Below are 13167 nucleotides of genomic sequence, written 5' to 3' on the forward strand. Positions count from 1 at the left end.
AATAACGAATAAAGTATTTTATCATACATATTTCAAAATCTATCATTTTGTTGCTTTTTCTAAACCTTTATCACGAACTTTGGTCCATTTTTACAATTATATACTACTGGACAAATATTTTACCCACCCTATAGATTGCGTGATATACAAATAAAAATAATACGATCGATTTTGATATTTATATTTCAAAGAACAAATATAAATAATAACACAGCAATAATAAATCTACAGTATGTAATTGTTGCAAATTTAAATAGGACAATCCTTGATGACTGTCTTGTCCAGTTTGCCCCACAACAACTTCGAGGAATGCTTAGAATCGATGTCATGCTGGAACATAGAGTTTCTGCCAATCGAGCGCAGGCCAGAACGTACTATATGTCCCTTTAATATTTTTTACTGAATCCAGGTCTCCAGACGTCCTTTCTCCAAAACAATATTCTCTTAGAACCAAAAAATCTCAAACTTTGACTCTCCATAAAACTCTTTCCCACTCTTCATGCGTCCAATTTTTATGAAGAGGTTTCTTCACCCTTCTCTCACTAATCATTTTCACTTTAGAAGTAAGTACTCCTTTTCAGATCATTGTAGATTCATTAATCTGAGCTGCTATCTCAGGGCCAGTCATCGATCACGTTTACCGATCAATACTATACGTTTATCGGTTGTGGTTTTTCGATACCATCCCAAACGTTTTCTATCGCCAAAGCTCCTGGTGTATATTTTTTCACGATGTAGGCCACGGTACGTTGAAGTATTTTCAAATCGATGGCAACTGTGCGTTTAATGCAGTTTCAACCGATATTTCCTTGGTTTTAGCTATTTAAAAACTCGCTTGACAATATGTGAGGGAAATTTGTGTATTATTTTGAAATTGATGATGATTATCGACACTAGAAATAGAGATATAACTCATCTATGCTATCATACAAAATACGGCTGATTCTTTTAATGAAAACGGAAAGGTAATTAAGAATTCGAATTAAAATCCATCAACGTACTGCACTTGGTTAGCAATACGATGGTCTTAATGTTGAATGCATAACTAGATACGTTTTTGGATCTCATCTGCTCTATATCTGAATGTTAGAAGTTGTGGCAATACGTTTCCCTTTCACCATTTTTCATTTTCGGGAAAAACTATTATATATTGTAGTTAATCTGGAGAGTGAAGTGAATTTGTAAAACCTTTAGCGATAAGAAACTCTGGAATCAGAATTAATTGACTCATTTCCACCTATAAATAGTGTTAAATGTTACTACGTTGTCATCAAAGATTAGTTTCAATATGTCGTGGATTTCTTCGGCCCTCTATTTAGCTTGAAACAAAACTAAATGTTTTTTAACAAGGTTTTGTTTCTTCTAAATTCTATCCATCCATTCATTATTGCATTTGATTGTTGTCATTTTTTCGTTACAATATTCTACATTTTTTGCAGTCTTCTGTCATATCTATTAGTCCTATAATTGTAATTTTCAAATAACTCGTAGTTGTTTTTAATATTGATTTGTAAATTTTTTCATAATAACATCAATCGTACACATTAGATTGATTATTCTGTTGGGAGTTTATAAAAACGCAATTGCAATATGATTTATGTATTTGACGAGCCGTACCAACCATTATTTAAAACTGATTGACTATTATTTATATGCTGATATAACCTATGCTTACAACTACATCAGCCTATGAACACATCAAAACTAACACTGGTAAACAAGGAATCTACGAGGTGTGCGAAGAAAGTACTGAAAAATATTTTTTTGTTTGTTTGTTTATGAGGAAATCCGCTGTGTCGTGATACAATTTTGATTCTAGTTTCTTCGGCATAGAAAAATTAAAAACAATGATCTTAATCATTTGAAGGTCGGTAGCCACTCTTAAATCATTTTTGTTTAAATTAAGTATTTTCTTGAACACTGTTTAATGTTTATACATCAATGTTTTGGTTGTATGAGTGTGGCAAATTGTAATCTTTTGACTACAAATTCCGAGCTTTAGGATAGGTACTTATGTAAATAATCTGTCTAAGATAAATTTCAATAACATGCCTTCCATTTCCACTAAGTTAATTATTCTACTTTCACAATAATAGCATACAATGACGTTATTCCATGTCTGACTATCAAAAATGCTCTTAGTATTTGTTGTCAATTCAAATATCCCGAGTTGACATTACATTTATATTTATTTGTAAACAATAATCTAAAAATTTCGGATTTTTTATCATAATATTAATTATTTAAATTTAAATGCAAAAGCTAAAACCTTGTTCACAGCATTAGACGCCGCGTTTACCGTGCTTAAGAAAAAAGTGGTAGACAATGAAATCAGTAAAGTTGAAAGGATGGATACTGAAAATTTGAGACATGGCAACACTGATGTGAATATGTCAAATCTGACATTGCGATCATAAAGTTTGACTTTTGAAAGGAGAAATGAGTTGAAATTCAAACTTGTGTAAAAAATGATATTTAAAATACAATTAAATAGTTTGCAGCCACAATAGTGTAGTACGTATACTTCAATATCTAAAGTAAACAATCAGTTAAGCGTCACATTAGATGCATTGTTTCTATAATAAAGAAATAATAATAATTTTCGAAGTTCGGAGACAGTTAAATAATATTATTCGAACGAAACTTAAAGAGGTCAGAACGGACGTGAAACTCATTTAAAATCAAAACGCCTCGGGTTCTACATGAAACCGCGAATGTGTTTATGCATTACAAATAATTCAAATTCAAAATCATCGAAAGGTGTACAACCAAATGCAGAAAAATTCGTGACATTTGATATGGACTCAAGGGTTATATGTTGCATGAGAGCAGGTGGCTATTTGGACAATTAAATATTTTTTTAATGGCATGTACCTTATTATATTAATATAAAATTAAGGAAAAGTTTTAAAAAAGCAGTGAAATCAATCAAGAACGACTGGACTCTTTTTTGTAGTTTATATTTTATTGATTTTTGATCTAATTCAATTATTGAAAATATTTGATGATAAGAAAATAGAATATTGTCTGCTAATAGTAGCTACAACACGTAAAAATTTATAGTCCATCGTACTACTACTGATAAAATGGATCAAATCAAACCAAATAGAGATTTAAAAACCGGAGATTTAGCACTACACAATTAATAAATTATAAAAACATTGTTAAATCCTATTTATTTGTAAGCTAATTAAACATTTCAAGTATCCTTATCTTTTTCTTGGTTTATATGATTTTTATTCGACTACAAAAACAAAACTATAAGTTCAACAAAACAGATTTTTTCCAGACGTAGCGAATAATAAATTATGAATATTCAAATTTACTCAAGTATTAATTTTTATCAGTTAGTCCCTATCTTTACATTTGTTAACCAATCAGATTTTTTTTTGTTTTCGTCAAATCAGCCACCAAGGTCAAGTAATCTGACATTGAATTATAAATATAGGAAAATAGCTCCGCCTTATAGCCCAGTAAAAAAGATAAAGGAAGCAATTTGATGTAGTAAAATGAACAAGGCGGTGCTTCACTCAATAAACGACTAAGAAGGAAACTTAGGGCAACTACAAGTAATAGAAACATAGATATCATTATCTAATCTACAAAAACTATTAAACTATATACGAGGTATCACTGAAATAATGCAACAAATTCTTTTTAAGAGCTTCTAACTTGAATATAATGTAGCAGAACTTCAATTTTAAGTTGTTAAATGTGTTGACGTACTTAGTGAGAAATTCTCATTAAGTTTGGATGTTTGCACAAAAATGAAATGGTTAATTTGAGGAGACCTCAACTTGACTTGAATAATAATTATATCTACTACCTTTTACTCATCCAAATGGAACTGCTTTCCCAACTGCTTTCTTCTTGTTTTAAGAGTACTAAGCCCATTCGTTTAGTACTCAGATTTCTCTATGACTGATTTTAAGAACACAAACTCATACTAGCTTCAATTAAATTTAAAATTATGATAAAATATATACATTGATAATTAACAACAAAATATATTAGATGTACAAACGCGTTTACATCTTAGGAAAATAATTTTTTGTGGTAATGGACCACAGATTGGTTTTTAAGGCGAATGAATAAAATTCGATTTTCTACTAATATTAATCTTCGCTTGTAAGCAAATTTTATTTAACTGTTGAGTAGGAAAAAGATGCTTATTGAATTTAAAATTTCTGAATTCCTTTTAGAGCGATTTAAGACGATTTTTGCCTCGAAATTCATGGTACTACTATATTTCTGTGAGAAAATAACAAATTAATGCATTGCGTTAAGAAAGGTTATCATTTTATTACTTCTAAAAAATTTTCTTTAATAATTATAATTGACTCTACTTAATTTCTTTCATTTTATGATTATAGAGAGATCCAAAGATTATTTCGTAGGATCTATTGTGTACCATTGTGGCTCTGGGCATGCTCAGAGTCTATAATAATTTTAATTCTGTAATTAATAGATAGGATTTTCAATCGTTGGGGTTTTCTTCATTTTGTAAATCTTATCTGCATGAAGTGAGGATAGGAAGAGATAACCAAACGTGCGAGATAAAGCGTCGAATACAGTTAGGATGGATAGCTTTTGGCAAGTTGAGTAGTACCTTGAAATCATACCTGTGATGTCCTATGGGGCAGAGACGTTTACCCTCACGAGACAAACTGCAAGAAAGATGAGAGTGGCGCAACGGTCAATGGAAAGGGCAATGTTGGGAATTACGAGAAGGGATAGAATTACAAATGAGAACATAAGAAGAAGAACAAACGTTAAGGACATTATTGAAATTATAGCCCAAAAGAAATGGAAATGGGCAGGCCATGTAGCCCGAATGACGGATAATAGATGGACGAAAAGAATATTGGAGTGGAGGCCAAGAATGGATAAGAGAAGTAGAGGCAGGGCGCCAACAAGATGGATTGACGATGTAAAGAAAATTGTAGGAAATTGGATACATACAGCTCAAGATAGAGATAGATGGTTTAAACTAGAGGAGGCCTATATCCAGCAGTGGATGGAAGATGGCTGATAGATGATGATGATCTGCATTCCTTGCGTCCACACTATTACTTCTATTTTTCGTATTAATAGTGTACAATATCGAAAATTCTCAAAAACAATGACAAAAGAAGATAGTCCCACAAATCTCCGCTTGGAGAGAACATCTATTTCACTCATTATATTTATATTTGCTGCGGTTGCTCTCCTCTATAATTTGTAAATTTGGAGATTCAAAATCAAGGGGAAAATGTAGATTTTGAAAGTTGTTTTAAATCTAAAGCTGTAGTTCTCGTTTTGATTAGTTTAGGTTTTCTAGAATTTTAGAGAAAACTCCTGTTTAAGATGGAATATTATTTTATTTCTCCCAACATGCTGTAAATTTACGATTTTCGTAAATAAAGTTGTAGTTCTCGTAATGATATAAGTGGGTACATATTATAGCAATGGTGTAACCGTCGGGTGCATTGTTGTTAAGCGTGATATTATGTCTTATAAAACGGGGAGAATGTAGATAATAGATTTTTTTATCATTATTAGACTATATTTAAACAAGATAAGATGAGAGTTTGCTAAGATAAAAAAGATATAATCTCACCTATCATAATTTAATTTCATTTTTACAATTGTATAAATAGGACAATGAAGTTAAGAAACACAAAGAAAAATTCAGTGTTTTCTAGGCATTGAAAATGGGAATTTCATTATATAAGTAGAATTTGAATTTACATTTTCTTTTTTCTTTCTCTCTTTCTGCCTCATAGACCAGTATATTCTATTGAAGCAAAAATTACCATTTTTTTCTTTCTCGTAAACGATAAAACTTTGACAAATTGCTGCTTTCTTATATCTCTTGTCTAGAGCCTTCATATTAACCAACACCGTAGACATCGGTCTCGAACTTTTTTCTTAAGATCGGCTTAGGTATCTCAGAATTCGAAGCAATTTTTTTCATTGAGAATACATTAACTGTATTAACTGCCATATTTTTCCGAACCAATGTGTGATAATTTTGAATCAGTTCCAACTTTCTTGATGTCTGTTTTGCAGTTGAGTGTTTACAGTCAAGGTACAGATAAAAATGTTGATGTTTGGAGGAGTGTGTGTTAAAAAAATATTCAATTATAACTTTATATGAAAATCATATTTCACGTGAAAGAAGAAATTTCTTATTTAGTATAATTGATTGTATATATTATTTGCTTTAAAGAAAATTAGGAGTATAATTCTTTTCATCAACTCTACTATCAATGAAAGATTCGATTGAATCTTTCCAATTTTTAACACGCTCGTATTAGTTTCACCTGTATCTAACTTTTTGGCACCAATTTTGAGACATCAGATTCAATTTAAACTTTGCATACTTGTCAAAGACTGACGACAGTGCAATGATTCGTTTAAAATATCTGATTATCCTGACTAGATTCGTCTAAATTCATAGATTTCTTTTTATATTCTTTGCATAAGATAGAACCAGTGAATGAACTATGTCTGCGCACAGTCCTGGATTTACAAAATCGAGATGCAACCATCGCCATATTCGTACAGATTAAAGATAAAATAACAAAAAATAAAATACTGTTTAAAAACACTGACATTAATTTTCTTATCAGTAATTTTAAGTTGAAATTTCAGAACCCGTTGTTGATATTCGTGTGTGTTCAGTATTATGCCAAGAATAGTTTTTTCTTTTTAGTCTAATTATTGCTAAAATCTTGTTTTTTAGTTTTTTTTGTACTATAATTTATTAAACTATAAAATAACATACCGTGAATGCCAACGTTTACCTTATCAGCTCCTACATGCTGCTAAATATTAATACATACATAAATCAAGAACCTATAAAAATAAAAAAAACCATCTCCGCAACTACTGACACATGTCTTACAGGGTCATCGGTACTTCAGCTCACTATCATCTTGCGCAACCAAGTATTTAGAATATAAGAAATCTATTTCAAATAAAGGATACAAAGATATGGAGCAATCAAACAATACCGATTCAAAGGCTTTTTTTTAGTTTTTTTTTTTCATCTGCTCACTTTGGATAAATGTTGAATTTAGAACGACTGATATGGATATCCAAGAAGATTTTAATTGGCCATAAACCCGCGAATAGAAAGCGATTTGTTGCACAGACCGTTCTGGTGATAAATAAAAATCGTTATTTCATTTTTGACATTTTTTTTTCGCACATTTTTTCTCAATTCCTCAGTATTCCGTTATAAAATTATAGTTCCTTCTTAAACGCTCTCGGCGATCAAAGATTATGACTTTGATGTTCGAATTTGGTAGATTGCCATTTTTCAAATCAAATTTTTTTTGGTTTCCATCGTCAATACTGAATTTTTATCTCAGCACCGTAGTTATAGACTCAACTTTTATCTACAGTAACAATGACTATTTTCGAGGACGAAGAGTTTTTCCTTAATCTTAACAACAAAATAAAAGCGTCGCTCAAGATCCAAGTACGACGATAAAAATGTGGATAGGATCTTAGCTTAGCTCTTCTCAAAATATACGGATATACCTATTTTGTTACTTTACCTAATGGATTTGACGAAAATATCGAGTATTGAATTTTATCAACTACACATTCACTTTTTGAAAAAAAATCGTAAATCCAAACTTGTGAACAGTCAATTAATACTTAATCATGAAGCAATACTGCAGATAAATAAAAGACAGAAATAATGAAACTATAAAACAAACCAAAAGAAATGGCAACAATTTTTAATCCGTTGAGATAAGGAAGCGCCAACTTGGGACGGGGATATTTCAGGTAAACGAAAAGGTAGTCCGAGTACATAATACCACTCGTGACGGATTCATTAAGAGTATTACCTGGAATCTACTACCATTTTGTAATGTTGGAATATCCAAAAATTAAAAACCAGACTTTCTAAATCCTTTAGGCTAGGTTAGGTTAGTTAGTTAGTTCGACAATGATTTTACTAATAATATAAATTTCAATTGTTTAAAAAAAACAGAAATATTTTACATGTTTGGCACTTTTAAATCCTTGTTTTCCATTTCATTATTAAAATCCCGCGCTTCATAACCTTTTGTCACGAGTTGTCTAATCTTCATGACAACCACGATCACGAGTTGGCCAATTGTAACATAAAAACCACGAGCCCACGTCCGAAGAAATAACTATGGAAATACAAGAACTGGAAAGGAAGAGCGTTATCAGGCTAAATTATGTAGGGACAAACAAAAGAAATGACGAAGAGTTAAATAAGACAATATTTACATATGTGGACGTGTACAGAGTATTTTTCAATAAAAAAAATAGACGACAAAGTATATAAAAACCAGATTCTACAAATCAGTACTACTACCTGAATATACTGAAAAAATAGTGTGGGTCAAAAGACTCGAACATAATTAGACGCGAATTGAATGTACTGAGTGCAATGGAAAACATCGAACAACAACAATTGAGATCGTTTGGACTCATTATGAGAATAAAGGTGGATAGCAAAGTTAAGGTGATATAAGAAACCAACAAAAAGAAGAGAAGAGGCAGACCCAGGAGGAAATGGAATAGTGAAAAACCTAGAGAAAGAGCTGAACTGGAGACGGGCTAAACATGAAGCAAAAGATATAGGGAAGAAATATCACATCTATACCTAATGTAGAAGAGGTTGAGTATAAGTAAATAAGACAATAAATGTTATAAAAATCCATGCGAATATAAGGTTGAGTAATGATATTGAAAATTCCATTGTCTATTCAATAATTTTCAGATTTAGTGAATCTCCCCGTACAAATGCATACTAGTGCATAAAATAGACCCCAAACGTTGTTATTATAAAATTATACAAACGTTTTTGCGTAGGGGTGATATTATCGCAAAGTAAGACATAAATTAGTTAGGCCTTTCGTTTTTTGGAAGCCGTTTAGAATACTTAGTTAGATATACAAAATAGATAGTGATTTGATACCACATATTGCTAAACTGTATTAATTTTTACTAATGGACGACTTCCTGTGTTCGCCAAAATAAAGTATAGGGCGTTGTAACCAAAATAATATCTATAATCAGGACGTTCGTATTGCATATATTTAAAAATTGACTTTTACTTTTAAAAACTTTTTCATATATTTTAGAAACAATTACTTTTCTCGAAGGAATGATCTTAAATATTCGTCTCAAGACTATTACTTTTTCAAAACATTTCTTAGTCAAATAACTAATTATTTTGTTGTTGTACAACTTTCAAAAAATTGATGCGTAAATTAACTTTTTTCAGATAATTACTTTTTAAACAGCGAAAAAACACTTTTTCACTGTCAAAATTATTCACAAGATAAATATGTTTTGAAGAATTTATTTTTAACAGGCTTATTATTATATGATTATTTATCATAAAATAATTTCATTCATTAGAATAATAATAGTTAATTAAGTTAGAACAATCACTTCACAATACAAGTTGTATTAAAAGTATTTATTTTTAATAAGCTGTACAAAAAATGTTGTCTGTACTTCGTGTATAAAATTCATTTTATCATCGCACACTCTCATTTGCCATTAAAAAGACTTTTTCTACTCACACTTTACAAAAATAGCTGTTTATTATACAAGGCCAAAAGTAGTAACATAGATTTTAGTTTGAAATTGAATTGTGAGACAAAAAACCGAAAGCTGAAATCTAGTATTTTTCCCGAATATAATACATAACGGGAAAAACGATGATTTAATATTGGAAAATTATAATATTTCAATATTCAAGTCAGAAAATTATAGCAGTAATTAGACGTGCATTGCTAAGGAAACTTTTAAAGTAATCAAATAACAGTCAATTTAATTTTGTGATTTGATTTAAAAATTGTGAGTGGTTGTTTAGAAGTTATACTATGAAGAAAAAATGTCTGGTTCGGAGTTGATTCTACCGGAAATAGAAGTAGCCAAAGTAGCGCCACAAAAATTATCGCCAGCTACATCGCGTATTCAAAAATTATGGAATGGAAGATGAAAAACCATGCAGCTCTTTCCAGAAGCGTTATTGGGGTATTTTTGAAATTGGCACAACAGTTCTGAACTAAAATGGGTTACAAGCCTAAGAAAGGTGCGATTGTTACACAAACTAGTGAGTTTAAATGATAATTCAGATGAAGTTCACTTAATTGTTGTATTTGGGATTGCAGAAGCTTGTCGAATTTGTGAAATCAGCCGGGTAACATCATGATATTCGTGAAACTTAGGGTGAAGAAATTTGTGGTTACTGAAAACATGTTAAATTTAACCGAATGTATATGCCCTTCGTCCAGCAGCAGCAAAGGGACGCCGACTGTTTTATGCATATCACAATGGAAAATGTATCAATCAGGTTGTGGGTAAAAACCATTTTTATAAGGTTCCAGAAACAGTGGCTAATTTTCTTCAATCTAAAAATGATACACTTTTAGTTGACTCTGGGAAGACTTGATAACGCTAAAGAAACAAGGTAGCTGGAAGTCATCAACGGTCGCTGAAGGGGTGCAGTGCGAGGAGCGCACGTGCATTGAGCGCTCAAGCACATTTAGAAAACATTTCGTGCATCTAGCGCACACTACTGATGTCGAATCCGAAAGATCGTTCGACGAGAGCACAAGAAAATTTGATCTGGGATGGGCAAACATACTAATTATTGAATAATTATTATCATTAAGACAAAACCAAAAACCATCAGCAACATTTTCCAAAATGAGTAAATGTTCGATGTTATATAAAATATTGAACAAAAATTTATATTAGGTTTAACATAATTGAAAAATGAAAAAAAACCTTTTAATTTGAGGATGGTTAAGTTAGTTTTAGTTAAGTTTTATTTATGGTAATAAACATTTCAAGCTAAATACAGGGATTGAATATACCGTCTTTATATCTGCAGATGTGCGCTCGATACACCCTTCTATATAATCTGTGCGCTCGAATCACCGTGCGCTCGATTCACGTGCGCTCGATGCACGCATTCTTTGAAGGGTATGTTGATGAATCGGTAGCACAAAGGATAGAAATAGCTCATAAAAGAACTTGTGTTAGTGCTGAAAGAAAATCAAATTTGCGACCATTTGTAATGGCAGGAAGAAATATAATTTAAACACAAGAAAATTCGAATGTTGCACCGAATAGTTTAAGAAACGTGTCATTCATGTAATGCACGTTTAATAAGTACCTATACTATTATAATATAAAGAAAACTTTATTGTATAATAAATATTCTTGAATTAAATAGGTATCTACGTTTGCTTATGTATACAATATAGGGGAAAAAGTACTGATTTTTTCTCTGGGAAAAAAGGTTTTTCATTAAAAGTGACGTTTTGTTACCTGTCAACAGAAATAAAACGTCAAACTTTTTTCACATCGCATCAAAATTTATCTCTTAAACAATTTACATAGTAAAATATAGCGGACTAACAATAGATGAAACATCAATTCCAAGAACTTGATATCTGAAAAAATTTTAGTAATGACTTCGGTATATTCCATTTTAAAACTTACTGTTGCCATTGTTACTACCGGAAAAATAATTATGCAGAGTACGTAATAAAAAAAACATCTGATTTTAAAATTTGAAAGTTAATACATGTTTGTCACTTTTTAACCCGTATTTTGACCTATCCTATATGTCGAATTTTAATTAAATCATATCTATTTTCAAAAAAGGTCAATTTTTCTAAAGTTGTTGATAGCAACTTGTGCATACATTATTCTCACGAAAAAATTTATGTACAATGAACCATATGTTGTCGTTTCTTCGTCAGACTGTACAAAGGGATATTTCAACGTAAGGGCACGTTCCTCGTATTTACTCACCCTATTAAGAAGCAGCTGGAAAAAAGCGGGCAGGTCATTTCGTTTATTAGGGAGGGATTTAAAAAAGTTTCCGATAGGGGGTGGATGCATTTTTATCGAAATTAAGAAGGTAGGGGTCGTAGGAGGAATTAGGTTAAAGTGGGGACAAGGTCAAGGGTGGGAGAAAAAATTGAAAAAATGGCGGGGAAGTTGAAGAGGTGATTCATGAAAAACAGTTAGGGGGTGTAGTGGGTAGTTGTAGTGTGTGTACACGTTCCTTATTTTTTTACGGAGGGTGGTTCAATTTTTAGGGATTATTTATGTTTAGGGTGAGTTTTGAATTAATTATGTACAATTTTAAAACTTAGTCAATATATTTATTAGTAAAAAATCAGTATACTTGCTGGATACTCTGATTCCTGTTTCTCTAAAATCCTTATAATATTATTATTATTTCATTTTGAGGTATTTGAACATATCAAATCCTCTCCAAACAACAAACACTAACTAAAAATATATAAATTCTCGTTCCAAATATTTTATTTGGGTTAAAACAGCTCCCTTTATCGAAAAATGGCTATTTAAAAGAATTGAAATTACCATTATAGGCTCCACATGAAAAATTTTTATCACAAAGACATATTTTTGATGTTTGCTCTTGAGTCTTTTACGTTTGAAACTCAATTGTATAAATGAGTCTCATAAATATCAAATTTGTTGTATAAAAATCAGTTTATCAATATCGTATTCATCAAGAAACGTCTAATTTTTGTGCTAAATCCCATCGAATCACTCCAATGTGAAAAAAAATTTCTCAGCTTCATATAACGTCTTTTAATGAAGTGTAATTCAATATCAATCAAGATACATAGACCGTGAAGTAGTTGTTCCTTATTAAGTTAGGATGAAAAAGTATATTCAACTGCATTCTGTAATTGAGGTCAATTTACTCAGACAATATATCTTTAGTACTTCTCAACAATTAAATAGATTGATCACACGTCTTATCTTCAACAGTTTTTTATGAATTTAATCGTTGAAGTGGTAAGAAGCACTTCGTGTTTCACTGCTTTACTATTTATAACTATTTAGTTTTAAGAAAATGAAATCCTACAATTCAATCATTTAATGGGTTATTTCACTTGAATGGAAGCAATACAAATAAGGATTATCTACATAAATCATTTTGATAATCTGTATTTCATTGAAATTCCGGTTCTTTTGATGATAGTGTCAAATTGGAGAGACTACTATTTACAAAAACGTGGTTATTGAACCACGAAGAACTTGAACATTTTATTAAAAGTGAATTCATTAGTTTCCCCAAATAAAACATGAATTGAATCGCCTTTGATAAAAACAGGATGTTATATCAGC

The 13167-nt window shown here is 30.9% G+C and overlaps 1 protein-coding gene across 15 annotated transcripts in view; it reads left to right on the forward strand.

Moving 5' to 3' along the window:
• The window catches only part of LOC130893399 (zinc finger protein 37-like), a 225185-nt gene that overhangs the window by 48651 nt on the left and 163367 nt on the right, over window positions 1-13167 (forward strand). For 2 of the 15 annotated variants that reach the window (XR_009059200.1, XM_057799464.1), the window contains exon 1: window positions 12023-12119. The exons of the other annotated variants lie outside the window; for them this stretch is intronic. The gene's annotated coding sequence lies outside the window, so the exon portion shown is untranslated. Of the gene's footprint in view, window positions 1-12022; window positions 12120-13167 lie in introns of those variants that run through there. 15 annotated transcript variants of the gene reach the window in all.

The sequence above is a fragment of the Diorhabda carinulata genome, chromosome 4 (genome assembly GCF_026250575.1).
Source record: "Diorhabda carinulata isolate Delta chromosome 4, icDioCari1.1, whole genome shotgun sequence".
Taxonomy (NCBI): Eukaryota; Metazoa; Arthropoda; class Insecta; order Coleoptera; family Chrysomelidae; genus Diorhabda; species Diorhabda carinulata.